The sequence below is a fragment of the Phyllobates terribilis genome, unplaced genomic scaffold (genome assembly GCF_046119375.1).
Source record: "Phyllobates terribilis strain yellow unplaced genomic scaffold, ASM4611937v1 Scaffold_1__5_contigs__length_1240528914, whole genome shotgun sequence".
Lineage (NCBI taxonomy): Eukaryota > Metazoa > Chordata > Amphibia > Anura > Dendrobatidae > Phyllobates > Phyllobates terribilis.
The window spans coordinates 1,158,447,620-1,158,461,999 of NW_027362761.1; the positions used below are offsets into that span (position 1 = coordinate 1,158,447,620).

Genomic DNA, 14,380 nt, shown 5'->3' on the forward strand with positions numbered 1-14,380 from the left:
GATATGTATAAAACCTATGCAGGATTTGTGTCTTCTACGCCTGTTTGACATAAGTGAGTTTTTCCGCACTACTGAGCGTGATGTCCTCAATGGTCTAATTAGACTCCATCTCTTCTTGTCCACAGTAAATATGACAGTCCTAACCTATGAGGACTGCCACGGCTGCTGATCCAGTCTGAAGTTTGAGCATTTTCCAAGTGTCTGTTTGCTTGTGAATACTGGACGGCAGCTAATAAGACTGCAGAACGGCGTGATCATGAATGAAACACTTAGCGGCAAGTGAGTAATGGCGCCACACCTGCAATAATTGGCGGTGCAGATGGACCCGTGTGACCACATAGCAAATTGCAATGAAGTGACCGTGTTGAACCCATGAAGACATTTCATCATTTCCTCCGCCTTGTGAAATAGCTCAGGCTGTCATATGTTCAGGTAGTGACTATCCAGACCCTGCAAACGTACAGGGAAGTGTCTGTGAATATAAAGAATAATGGGAGCGTAATATACTGTACGTAGAAGAAATCACAACAAACCTCATCTACACATTGCTGGGAATTTCTGAAAGGAAATTGACCTGCGGTTTGGATATTGAAATCTGCAGCAGGTCATATTTTTGTGTAGATTCAAGTGGATTTCACCAATTACAATGGAGTCTGATGGGTAACATCTCTCCTTATGAAGAGTGACATACTGGTGTAAGGAGACTTATAGGCCATGAAATGCTCCTCTGGGAAATTAAATATGCAAATTGCCTCTTCAGAAAGGAACTCTAGTGCCACCTACTAGAAGTTGTAATTTGCATATTTAATTTCCAAAAGGAGCATTGCAAGGCCTATAAGTCTCCTTACAATGGAAAGAGTGAAATCTGCAACAAGTCCACAAGAAAACCCGCGGGAATATTACTGCATATAGGATTTGTTCACGTGCTGCTTTTTTTCCAGTGTATTTTTCAAAGGTAAAAAATGCCTTTGTGAAATCTCATGCACCCGCTGCTTATTTTTTTTCTCGCGGATTTAAACCATCAAATCTGCAGCACGTCAATTCTTTCAGCGTTTTTCACCTATTCAAATAAATGGGGAAAAATATATAAGACATGCACATAACAAGTATAAAAGGCACTTATTTTACTCAGGTTATTTTTGTTACACTCTGGTTTTTGGTGCAGAAAAATCTGCTGCAAATACTCAACGTGTGCACACGGCCATAGGCTGCAGATGCACTGCTAAAAAATACGCATCCAAATATGTAAAATATAGAGATTCCTTTTCATATGAAAGGGTGAAATCCGCGCTAAATCCACAAAAAGTGCTGACAAGCTGCAGACTTTAAAATTCGCACCACTATATTTAACAGGTACAGCTGAAAGCAGAAGTCTCCACACACTATATAAAAAGACACATCTGCAGGTTTATCTCAATATCTAACATGGAATAAGAATAAACCTTTCCTGTTTTAGATCATTTAGGATTACCAGAATTTTCAATATTTGCCAAATGCCAGAATAGTGAGAGAGAGAGAGAGAGAGAGAGAGAGAGAGAGAATGTTTTAAGGCATTTTTATAACTTACTGCAAAGTCAAAAGTTTCCATACACTAAGATTACTATGCCTTTAAACAATTCTGGACTGCCCATATAATGATGTCATGTGTTTGGAAGCTTCTGATAGGTTTTTTGGCAACATCTGAGTTAGAGACACACCTGTGGATGTATTTTAATGCACACCTGAAACACACTGCTTCTTTTGTACCATCATGGGAAAGTCTAAAGAAATCAGGAAGAGAATTGTGGACTTGCACAAGTCTGGCTCATCCTTGGGTACAATTTCCAGATACCTGAAGGAGCCTCGTTCATCTGTACAAACAATTATACGCAAGTACAAACAAGATGGGAATGTCCAGCCATCATACCGCTCAAGAAGGAGACGGGTTCTGTGTCCCAATAGATGAACGTGCTTTGGTCCGACATGTGCATATCAACCCAAGGACAAAAGCAAAAGACCTTGTGAAGATGATGGCAGAAACTGGTAAGATTGTGTCAATATCCACAATGAAACGAGTACTGTATCAACATGGGCTGAAAGGCCACTCTGCCAGGAAGAAGCCATTACTCCAAAAGAAACATAAAAAAGACAGATTAATGTTTGCAAATGCACACAGGAACACAGACCTTAATTTTTGGAGACATCTACTGTGGTCTGATGAAACAAAAATTGAACTTTTTGGGCATAAAGACCATCGTTACGTTTGGAGGAGAAAGGGAGAAGCTTGGAAGCCTAAGAACACCATCCCAACTGTGAAACATGGGGGTGGCAGCATCATGTTGTGGGGTTGTTTTGCTGCAGGAGGGACTGGTGTACTTCACAAAATAGATGGCATCATGAGAAAAGAAGATTATGTGGCAATACTGAAGCAACATCTCAAAACATCAGCCAGGAAGTTAAAGCTTGGGCAGAAATTAGTCTTCCAAATGGACAATGACCCGAAGCAAACTGCCAAAATGGTAACAAAGTGGCTTAAGGATAACAAAGTCAAATGTTTTGAAGTGGCCATCACAGAGCCCTGATCTCAATCCTATTGAAAATTGGGCAAAGCTGAAAAGGCTGCGAGCAAGGCGACCTACAAACCTGGATCAGTTACATCAGTTTTGTGAGGAGGAATGGGCCCAAATTCCGACCAAATATTGTGAGAAGCTTGTGGAAGGATATCCCAAACGTGTGACCCAAGTCATTAAGGGCAACGGTACTAAATAGTAATGAAATGTATGGAAACTTGACTTTGCAGTAAGTAATAAAAATGCCTTAAAACATTCTCTCTCTCATTATTCTGGCATTTGGCAAATATTAAAATGATGGTAATCCTAATTGACCTAAAATGGGAAAGCAGGAAAAGGTTTATAATGTGCGTGTGTACCATATATATAGTACAGACCAAAAGTTTGGACACACCTCATTAAAAGATTTTTCTGTATTTTCATGACTATGAAAATTGTACATTCACACTGAAGGCATCAAAACTATGAATTAACACATGTGGAATTATATACTTAACAAAAAAGTGTGAAACAACTGAAAATATGTCTTATATTCTAGGTTCTTCAAAGTAGCCACCTTTTGCTTTGATGACTGCTTTGCACACTCTTGGCATTCTCTTGATGAGCTTCAAGAGGTAGTCACCGGAAATGGTTTTCACTTCACAGGTGTGCCCTGTCAGGTTTAATAAGTGGGATTTCTTGCCCTATAAATGGGGTTGGGACCATCAGTTGTGTTGTGCAGAAGTCTGGTGGATACACAGCTGATAGTCCTACTGAATAGACTGTTAGAATTTGTATTATGGCAAGGAAAAACCAGCTAAGTAAATAAAAACGAGTGGCCATCATTACTTTAAGAAATGAAGGTCAGTCAGTTCGAAAAATTGGGCAAACTTTGAAAGTGTCCCCAAGTGCAGTTGCAAAAACCATCAAGCGCTACAAAGAAACTGGCTCACATGAGGACTGCCCCAGGAAAGGAAGACCAAGAGTCACCTCTGCTTCTGAGGATAAGTTTATCCGAGTCACCAGCCTCAGAAATCACAGGTTAAGAGCAGCTCAGATTAGAGACCAGGTCAATGCCACACAGAGTTCTAGCAGCAGACACATCTCTACAACAACTGTTAAGAGGAGACTTTGTGCAACAGGCCTTCATGGTAAAATAGCTGCTAGGAAACCACTGCTAAGGACAGGCAACAAGCAGAAGAGACTTGTTTGGGCTAAAGAACACAAGGAATGGACATTAGACTAGTGGAAATCTGTGCTTTGGTCTGATGAGTCCAAATTTGAGATCTTTGGTTCCAACAACCGTGTCTTTGTGCGACACAGGAAAGGTGAACGGATGGACTCTACATGCCTGGTTCCCACCGTGAAGCATGGAGGAGGAGGTGTGAAGGTGTGGGGGTGCTTTGCTGGTGATACTGTTGGGGATTTATTCAAAATTGAAGGCATACTGAACCAGCATGGCTACCACAGCATCTTGCAGCGGCATGCTATTCCATCCGGTTTGCGTTGGACCATCATTTATTTTTCAACAGGACAATGACCCCAAACACCTCCAGGCTGTGTAAGGGCTATTTGACCAAGAAGGAGAGTGATGGGGTGCTACGCCAGATGACCTGGCCTCCAAAGTCACCAGACCTGAACCCAATCGAGATGGTTTGGGGTGAGCTGGACCGCAGAGTGAAGGCAAAAGGGCCAACAAGTGCTAAGCATCTCTGGGAACTCCTTCAAGATTGTTGGAAGACCATTTCCGGTGACTACCTCTTGAAGCTCATCAAGAGTGTGCAAAGCAGTCATCAAAGCAAAAGGTGGCTACTTTGAAGAACCTAGAATATAAGACATATTTTCAGTTGTTTCACACTTTTTTGTTAAGTATATAATTCCACATGTGTTAATTCATAGTTTTGATGCCTTCAGTGTGAATGTACAATTTTCATAGTCATGAGAATACAGAAAAATCTTTTAATGAGGTGTGTCCAAACTTTTGGTCTGTACTGTATATATATTATATTATACATATAATGGCATAAATGTTTAAACAGAAAAAGTTTTCCCAGGTCATAAGTCAAATAAAAATAAACATATCCGTAACTTTGTGTCCATTTATTAAAATCTAAAATTATTTCAGCTTGTACTATCACCAAAAAAAAATCTCACAACTACAGAATTGTTCCTTTTTGTTTGCTGCAATTCTTAGAAAAGATAAAATAAAAAGTGATAAAAAAATCAAAAAAAGCGTATCTAGCCCAAAATGGTGCCAATGGGCGCAAAAAAAAAAAAAAACCTCTCTCACACCTCAATCAACCAAAAAGTACAAAAGTTACTACGGATCTTGGAAAATGACATGACACAAAGCAAATGATTTTTTCCCTTTACAGAATTATTATTTGTCTTTCACCATATACAGGTGCATCTCACTAAATTAGAATATCATCAAAAAGTTAATTTATTTCAGTTCTTCAATACAAAAAGTGAACCTCCTATATTATATAGAGTCATTACACACAGAGGGATCTATTATATAGAGTCATTACACACAGAGGGATCTATTTCACGTGTTTATTTCTGTTAATGTTGATGATTATGGCTTACAGCCAATGAAAACACAAAAGTCATAATCTCAGTAAATTAAAATAATTAACAAAAAACACCTGCAAAGGTTTCCTAAACGTTTAAAATGTTCCCTTAGTCTGTTTCAGTAGGCTCCACAATCATGGGGAAGACTGCTGACTTGACAGATGTCCAGAAGGCAGTCATTGACACACTGCACAAGGTCCCAAAGTCTGGAGGAAGAGTGGAGAGGCCACAATCCAAGCTGCTGGAGGTCTAGTGTGAAGTCTCCACAATCAGTGATGGTTTGGGGAGCCATGTCATCTGCTGGTGTAGGTCCACTGTGTTTTATCAAGACCAAAGTCAGCGCAGCCGTCTACCAGGACATTTTAGAGCAGTTCGTGCTTACCTCTGCCAACAAGCTTTTTGGAGATGGAAATGTCATTCTCCAGCAGGACTTGGCCCCTGTCCACACTGCCAAAAGTACCAATACCTGGTTTACACACAACAGTATCACTGTGCTTGATTGGCAGCAAACTCGCCTGACCTTAACCCCATAGAGAATCTATTATAGAGAATCTATGGGGTATTGTCAAGAGGAAGATGAGAGACACCAGACCCAACAATGCAGACGAGCTGAAGGCTGCTATCAAAGCCACCTGGACTTCCATAACACCTCAGCAGTGCCACAGGCTGATCGCCTCCATGCCACATTGTGCATCGATTACTGCATCAATGTGGCAAAGAGCCCCGACCAAGTATTGATGCATTTACTGAACATACATTTCAGATTTTAAAAACATTTTTCAAGCTGGTGTTATAAAGTATTCTAATTTACTGAGATAATGACCATTGTGTCATTGGCTGTAAGCCATAATCATCAACATTAACAGAAATAAACACGTGAAATAGATCCCTCTGTGTGTAATGACTCTATATAATAGATCCCTCTGTGTGTAATGACTCTATATAATAGATCCCTCTGTGTGTAATGACTCTATATAATAGATCCCTCTGTGTGTAATGACTCTATATAATAGATCCCTCTGTGTGTAATGACTCTATATAATAGATCCCTCTGTGTGTAATGACTCTATATAATAGATCCCTCTGTGTGTAATGACTCTATATAATAGATCCCTCTGTGTGTAATGACTCTATATAATAGATCCCTCTGTGTGTAATGACTCTATATAATAGATCCCTCTGTGTGTAATGACTCTATATAATAGATCCCTCTGTGTGTAATGACTGTAACGGGTCTGGGAGGCGGAACCTCTGGGCTACTATACAAGGGAGCGGTCCTTGTAAGGGAGCGGGTGGCGACCAGGCAGGCAGTCACAGCAGGTGACCGGGACAGTCTCTGGGTGTACGGGCAGGAGATCACGGCAAGTGATCAGGGCAGTCTCTGGAAGAACGGGCTGGAGGTCACGGCAAGTGACCGGGGCAGTCTCTGGAAGAACGGGCTGGAGGTCACGGCAAGTGACCGGGGCAGTCTCTAGGTAAAGGGTAGGTACGACCTGTGATGGCTGAACCTCCAGGTAGGCTAGCAAGGCAGATGGAGGATGTGTGCTCCCAGGTGAGCAAGCGAGAGTCTCTGGAATAGCAGGTGGTCACAGCACGTGACGGCGGAGCCTCCAGGAAGGCAAGCAGGCAGGTAGCGGAAAAGCGCTCCCAGGTGAGCGGGCAAGAGTCTCTAGAATAGCTGGTGGTCCCAGCACGTGACAGCAGAGCCCCCGGGCAGGCAAGCAGGCAGGTAGCGGAGAAGCGCTCCCAGGAGAGCGGGCAAGAGTCTGGAATAGCTGGTGGTCACAGCACGTGACAGCGGAGCCCCCGGGCAGGCAAGCAGGCAGGTACCGGAGAAGCGCTCCCAGGAGAGCGGGCAAGAGTCTGGAATAGCTGGTGGTCACAGCACGTGACAGCGGAGCCTCCGGGCAGGCAAGCAGGCAGGTAGCGGAGAAGCGCTCCCAGGTGAGCGGGCAAGAGTCTGGAATAGCTGGTGGTCACAGCACGTGACAGCGGAGCCTCCGGGCAGGCAAGCAGGCAGGTAGCGGAGAAGCGCTCCCAGGTGAGCGGGTAAGCTGGTCCATAGACAGACTGACCGGAGTTGTAAGGCAGACCGTCGGACCTCGGGCAAGCAGGCAGGTAGCTGATGTGCGCTCCCAGGTGAGCGGGCAAGTTGGTCCTTAGACAGACTGACCGGAGTTGTAAGGCAGACCGTCGGACCTCAGGCAGGCAGGCAGGTAATAGGAAATCAGGCAGGATTAGGACAGCAAGCTGGCAGGAATCTGGCAGGTAACTGGCAGGTAACTGGCAACGGGACCTGAGGGCTGAAGCAGAGTAGAACGGTGCAACAACATTGCTCGGGCACCTCCATTTTGGAGGAGGTGCCTTATATATGGTAAAGTCCTCCGGCCATTGGCCGGGGACTCCTTAGGACGGCGCGCGCGGCCCCTTTAAGAGGGAGGGAGGGCGCGCGCGCGCGCCCTAAGCACAGTGGCCGGGAAGGAGCGCGCGCTGCCAGCAGAGCGGGAGAGGGACGCCGGGCACGGAGCAGAGCGGTGAGGGGAACAGCGTCCCTGCCTAGCAGAGGGCAGGGACGCCGGCACTACAATGACTCTATATAATAGATCCCTCTGTGTGTAATGACTCTATATAATAGATCCCTCTGTGTGTAATGACTCTATATAATAGATCACTCTGTGTGTAATGACTCTATATAATATAGGAGTTTCACTTTTTGTATTGAAGAACTGAGATAAATTTACTTTTTGATGATATTCTAATTTAGTGAGATATATATATATAGTTGCATTAGCAATTCTTACCCCGATAGATGTGCACACAATCTAATGATTCCTCTTCCGCTGACTTCCCGTTGCGTTCCTGACCCCGCTTATACCGGTATTGTGGGGTCTCTGTTTGGTTTTGTGTCTTTCTATTGTATCAGACAACCAGCGTGACATCTGATCTCTCCCTTGCTGGCATTGTGCCCTCGTGCTGCCCACACGCTGTCTGTCCCGCTCTAAGCTGCCAGGGTATCGTCTTCCCAGCGTGTAAGGAGTTCTCTACAGAAGGCACTGATATTTCGGTGCCCCCCATCTCTTTTTGCGCTTTCTTTTTTCCTCCCCGTCTTCCACAATGCCGCACTAGGGCTTGTTTTTTTTGTTGTGGGACGAGTTGTACTTTTGAATGAAATCATCATTTTATTGTGCGAGTCCTGGAAAGTGGGAAAAAATTCCAGTGCGGCGAAATAGTAAAAAAAAAATCTTTTTTTTTTATTTTTATTCACCATTTTCACTACATGTAAAATTGACCTTGCAATCTGATTCTCCAGGTCAGATACTAAACACGTATAGTTTTTTTTTTGGTTAAGCCTTTGTCCAAAACCCGTAATTTTGTAATTTTTTGCGGGATCTGGGGCAGTGTGAGGGCTTATTTTTTTGCACCCTGAGCTGACGCTTTTACTGTTACCATTTTGGGGTAGATACGATGTTTCAATTGCATTTTATTGCAATGTTGTCAAAAAAAAGTAATTCTGGCGTTTCGATTCAATTTCTCATTCCACCGTTCACCGATTGGGTTAATTTATTTTATATTTCAATAGATCGGGCTTTTACGAAAGGCATCGATACCAAATATGTGGGTTTTTTTAATAGGGTGAGAGGGATTTGAACTTATATATATTTTTTTATTTATTTATTTATTTTTTGCATATTTTTATTAACTATCCGCGGCTGTTAGCGGCAGATGATGGCTGAATAATTCAGACATCATTTGCCGGGAAAGATGCAGGCTCAGCTTGCGAGCCCGCGTCAAAGTAAGGTAGGCGGCATATGACATAACCGTAACTGTACGTCATATGTCGGTAAAGGGTTTAGTATATGGTGAGTCGCATGCGACCAGAAACTGAAGATCAAACACTTTTGGAAACATTTTGGACTTTATGTTGTGGTACGTCACTGGTCACAATGTAACACCGTAGGGAATCATTAGGTGTAATATCGCAGCGTGGCACCACGATCTCAATGTCGCCCCAGCATTAACGGACTTGTTACCAGGTGAAATGGGACCAGTTTTTGATCTAATTTTATTCCCTCTACTCCCCTGATTATTATTATTTTTTATTCCGTCATACGGTTCCAGAGATATGGCCCTTTTTATTTAATGCTAATTTTTATGGCATTTACAAGGAGGCGCGGCTCACAGGATCTTCGGGGGCGTGTCTTCAGTTTGCTCTGCATAATTAGCCTGTTGGCCACACCCCCTTAGTAAAAGACCATAAAAATGAGCACTAAATAAAAAGGCCCATATCTCTAACAGTATGGCAGATTAAAAAAAAATGCTCAGGAATAAACTGCCCACTTTTGACCTAGTTCTCTTTAAGGGTGTATTCCCAAGTTTGGAAGTCGTCACCTAACCGTGGTATAGTGAATAATGTCCAGATCCCTGGGGCTCTGACCACTAGGACTCCCACCTATGGCGAGAGCCCCTTGTGAGTGGGTCGATCAGCGCTCTAATCTTCCTGTGCTCAGCTATCTCTGACGTTCCCATTAAGAATTGAGCAACAGAGCGCATGATCGACCACCGCTCTTTTCAATCGGGTGAAGAGCCCTTGTTCCCGGGACCTGTGGAGGTCCGAGCGGTCGGACCCTCAGTGATCGGGAAGTTTTCCAGACTGTGCAGGAATTTGTAGACAACTGGCAATGATGCAAATGACTACTGTACCAATGAAACAGACCACTAAGGCTATGTTCACACTAGGTGTTTTTTCAACATTTTTTTTGCTGCTTTTTTTTAATGCAAATTTTCTGCTGCGTTTTACAGTACCAGCAAAGTCGATGAGATTTCAGAAATCTCCTGCACAGACATTGGTTTTTGTTTGATCAGTATTTTGTGCTTTGCATGTTATTTTGCAGAATAGAACATGTCACGTCTTTAAGCGTTTTTTTCTGCATTTTTTTCAGAGCTTTTTACCCATTGAAAGTAATAAGTGGTGAAAAAAATGCCTAGAGTGAACATAGCTATCAGGTTTTGGTGCCTTTTTAGTATAAAAAAAAAAAAAAAAAAAGGAGAGCAGTATGTGAAACTCATTTATTTTTGTCATTTTACCATCTTGTCTTTGTCACGTGAGATGGCAGTTTGGATTAGTACAGTGTAATTAAATTAGAGATGTGTATAGTGTAAACAATGGCTGAGCAAGGTGTGAGATTGAACAATACCTGTGGCCCAGGGAGGTGTGAAATTGAGCAATGCCTGAGCAACCCAATGGCAGACCATAGTGTGAAAGTAAATGGTGTCCTACAAACTCAATGCACTGCCAGTGTCTTAGGTAAACTAGTTGGCCATGGTCCCACTATCAGTATTTGGTCAATATTTTTTCTCAGGAGTGGGAGCCAAAACCAGGTGAGGAACAATCAGAGAAAAGGTATAATAGAAACAAGTCACCAATTCTGCATTTATCACCCACTCCTGAGAAAAAATACTGAACGAATACTGACCAAATACTGATAGTGGGCTTGTGGCCATACTGACCAATACACCTCCCCCCACTGTTACATTTGTAATTCTGGTTAATATGGTTTCACATATGTCTTGCATTGGTGACCTGTGTTCATGCTTCTGTGGTGGAAGGGATCCAGAAAAACGCACCAAAACCTGTGATTTTGACGCAGCTTCTTTCCTGCCAAGAGATCAAGTTTTGCTGCAGAAAAAAAACGCTGAAAAAACGCCAAGTGTGAACATAGCCTTAGTGTCCGTTTTTTTAGAAAGGAATAAAAGCACAACATGCAGAATTTTTTTTCTTCTGTTCCAAAAAAAACCTGACATTTAAAGGGAACGACCCATCAAAAACAAGTAATACCTTTCCATGGGATAGATGATAACTTGCTGATTGTTTAGGGGGATGTGACTGCTGGGACCGGCAATATTCAGCAGAACAGGGAAGTTTTATCCTAGATGGGGGGAATTTTATTACAAAATGGAGCAGCAAGTTGGATGCTTCGCTCATGCTCTATGGGGCTGCCGAAAAAGCCGAACACAAGGCTTGGCAGCCCCATATGGAATAAATGGAGCGGCGGTCGCACATGGGCATTGATGCTCCATTCTAACGGGGACATAAAGATCCCTCTTCTGCCGATCAGTGCGGGTCCGAGAGGTCAGACCCCAGCGATCAGCATGCTATCCTGTGCATAGGTGATAACAACCCCTTTAATGGAACCCAGGCGGCCCCCATAAGAATCAGTGGGCTCCTCCCCTTCTGACTGCATCAGTTCACGCGACGGAACGGAACATGTCCTCATATCCTACATTTTCCACTCTACTGCTTAGGAAATTTGTCTATTTCTGCACTGCAACATTTTGTACCAGTAAGGCTATGTTCACACGTTGCATTTTTACTGCAGGTTTTTTCTGCAGGCAAAACCTGCTCTCTTGGCAGGAAAGAAGCTGCTTACAAAAAGCAGGTTTTGCTGCACTTTTTTTTTTTTGTCCCTTGTTCCCCCTAAAAAAGATGATGCAACTTCCTTAGGTTTTCTGCACCGAAAACACAGCAAAACCTGATACCTGCGTTTTTTTCTGCATTTTGCACTTATTTATTGCTTCCTATGGGTGAAAAAATGCTGAAAGAAGTGACATGCTGCATTTTGCAAAAACGCAGCAGTTTTCCAAGTCAGTCAGAAAAAAAAAAAAAAAAAACAATGTGTGTGGTGTGCTGGAGATTTCTGAAATCTCATAGCTTTTGCTGGTACTGTAAAATGCAGCTGAACATTTGCATAAAAAAAAGCAGCAAAAAAAAGAAGCAAAAATGCAATGTGTGAACATAGCCTTAGGCTATGTTCCCACGCTGAGCTTTTGGTGCGTTTTTGACGCTGTATATTTTTGCATCACTGACTGGAGAGTGACAGCTGCATAGAAATACATGACGCTGTCACGCTCGGGTCAGAAGAGCCGCCGGCCAGTCCGAGCATTGCGATGTAATCCTCGTCCATGTTATACGGCCATCTGTCTGCATCCTAAGAAAACACAAGTAACCTAAATACTAGGTGCAGAAATGGAGCACAAATAGTGCAACATACAAAACTCATCAAAAGCTCATAGCCTTAGGGTATGTGCACACAATCAGGATTTGCTTTGCAGAAATTTCTGCAGCATTTTTTTAATGCGTTTTTTGCGTTTTTGCCTGCGGATTTGCCATGCGTTTTTTCCAATGCATTGTATAGGAAAAAGACAAGCAAAAACGCCCAAAGAAAGGACATGCTGCTTCCGAACATGAAATTCTGTTAGGAAAAATCCTGATCATGTGTACAGATCTTGCAAAATCTCATAGAAAATGCTGGGATAAGGTTTCCAATGCGTTTTTGGGGCCAATTCCGCACGGATTTACTGCATAAAAAACGCACCGTGTGCACATACCCTAAGGGTACATTCACACCGCGTCTTTTTCCGCAGGTCCTTTTTCAAGCAGAAGATGCTCCAGGAATTGTCCCCTTTCTTTGGAGTTTTTTAGTCATTTCCTCAGCACTTTTTCAGGGTTTTATTTTCGCTGTCGTTATTTAAAAAAAAATAAAAAAAAATTGAAGCTTCTCTTTACTGATATTTTCCAGACGTTTTTTAAAATTCTACAAAACGATGAAGACAATGAAGCCAAAACGCTGACAGAATGTTCAATAAGACGCCCGGGCGCCATCTTATCCTTCCCATTGACTTCATCTGTGAAATATCGAGTGACTTCTCGGCAGAAAACACCTGAAGAATCTGAGGATCGGCGTGGAGCCGCCGGACGTCACTTCTTTAAACGCTTTGGCGCCTTTTGGAAGCCCGGACATACGGACAGAACGTCATTTTTCCCACACAAATTAATAGGATCAGTGTTTTGATTGTTTTCTTAGCGCTTTTTCCGCCATTTTTTTAGCAGACCCGCTCATAAAATTGGATTTTTTTATTTTTTGCTCTGCTATGGAAATAAGTGACATTATCCTGCCAAAAATGATCCTTTTGGAAGGTGATCTGCATAATTTATTAAAAAGATCTTAGACCTGATGAGACTGGTGTATTTACTTTGAAAAATCCCATTTCTGAATGGCCTGTATAATCTTCATGGTATGATAAAGGCTAAGAACTGGATATGACTATATGGATATGAATGGGGCAGAACTTTCCAAAGAGGACTACACAGCCATTGTGAGCTGGATTTTTTCCAAAGGAAATACACCAGCCTCATCAAGTTTAAGAGGGTTTTTTCTATGCAAATCAACACATTCTTAATTTGCTTCTTATGCAGATGTAGGAATAATAGGAAAGCTGAGTGACAAGTGCAATAAGGAAGAGTGATACTGTTTGTCACCCAGCTTTCCCAGAAGTAGACCCCACTGTGGTGAGCCCTGCATCTGATGCCCGTGGATGATGTGGAGAATGCAGCCTAGTCTTCAGTAAAGCAGTCACTTACCTTCTGACACATTCCCTGCTTCTTTAGGAGCTCAGAACAGTCCAATAGTAGTTTCAACAGCGGTTTCTAATGCAGCGCGATGACTGCTGGGTATTGTAGTCCTAATGTTAACAGCGCAGCAGTTCTAAAATGGTTCTCTGCTAAGAGAAAAACTACTATTCCCAGAGTGCAACTCGGCCTGGTTACTATCCTTATGTTTGATCGCCGCCCTAGCAACCGGAAAATATAGAGGACGGTGATTGGTGAAAGTAGGAACACGTGGTTCTGTCCTGTTGTTTGTTTTTTTTCCTGAATTAGGTGTTAATAAAGTTGGTTTTAAAATAGGAAGATGTAGTTTGTATATTGAATTAAAAATGTGATATTATATTAATGTGTAACATCAATTGCCCTGTAATTGGCCATTTTGAGACCGCCCACTCTTAAAGGGGTTGTCCAGACGTGGGGCTCTGGTTTGTAGTCACTCTGTGTGACTGCAGACTTGTGAACCCTCACAGCTCGCACAGTGTGCGCTGTCACGATTCGCTGGGAGCAGATGGTACTCACCGTCCACATTTCGACTAGACGTGCCCGGCCTTGTATTGAGCGAGGCTGTGCACGACTAGTCGGCACGTGACCACATGTATGCAAATCACTTACTTGCACTCACGTGCCAGCCCGCTCCCAGCACCGACAAATCCTGACAGCGTGCACTGTACGCGGAGGATTCACAAGTCTGCAGTCATATAGAGTGACTATAGACCTGAACCCCAAGACCTGGACAACCCCTTTAACGCTTTTTCATTTGGGCCTTCATTTTTACCTCCCCTTATCCCAAGAAACAGAACTTTTCCATCAAAGTAGCCATTTGAGGGTTTGTTTT

At 42.9% G+C, this 14,380-nt stretch overlaps 1 pseudogene; it reads right to left on the reverse strand.

Annotated features, from left to right (window-relative positions):
• Positions 1–13,609, reverse strand: part of LOC141162603 (cilia- and flagella-associated protein 99-like) — an 84,457-nt pseudogene extending 70,848 nt beyond the window's left edge.
• Positions 13,610–14,380: the final 771 nt, after the last annotated feature.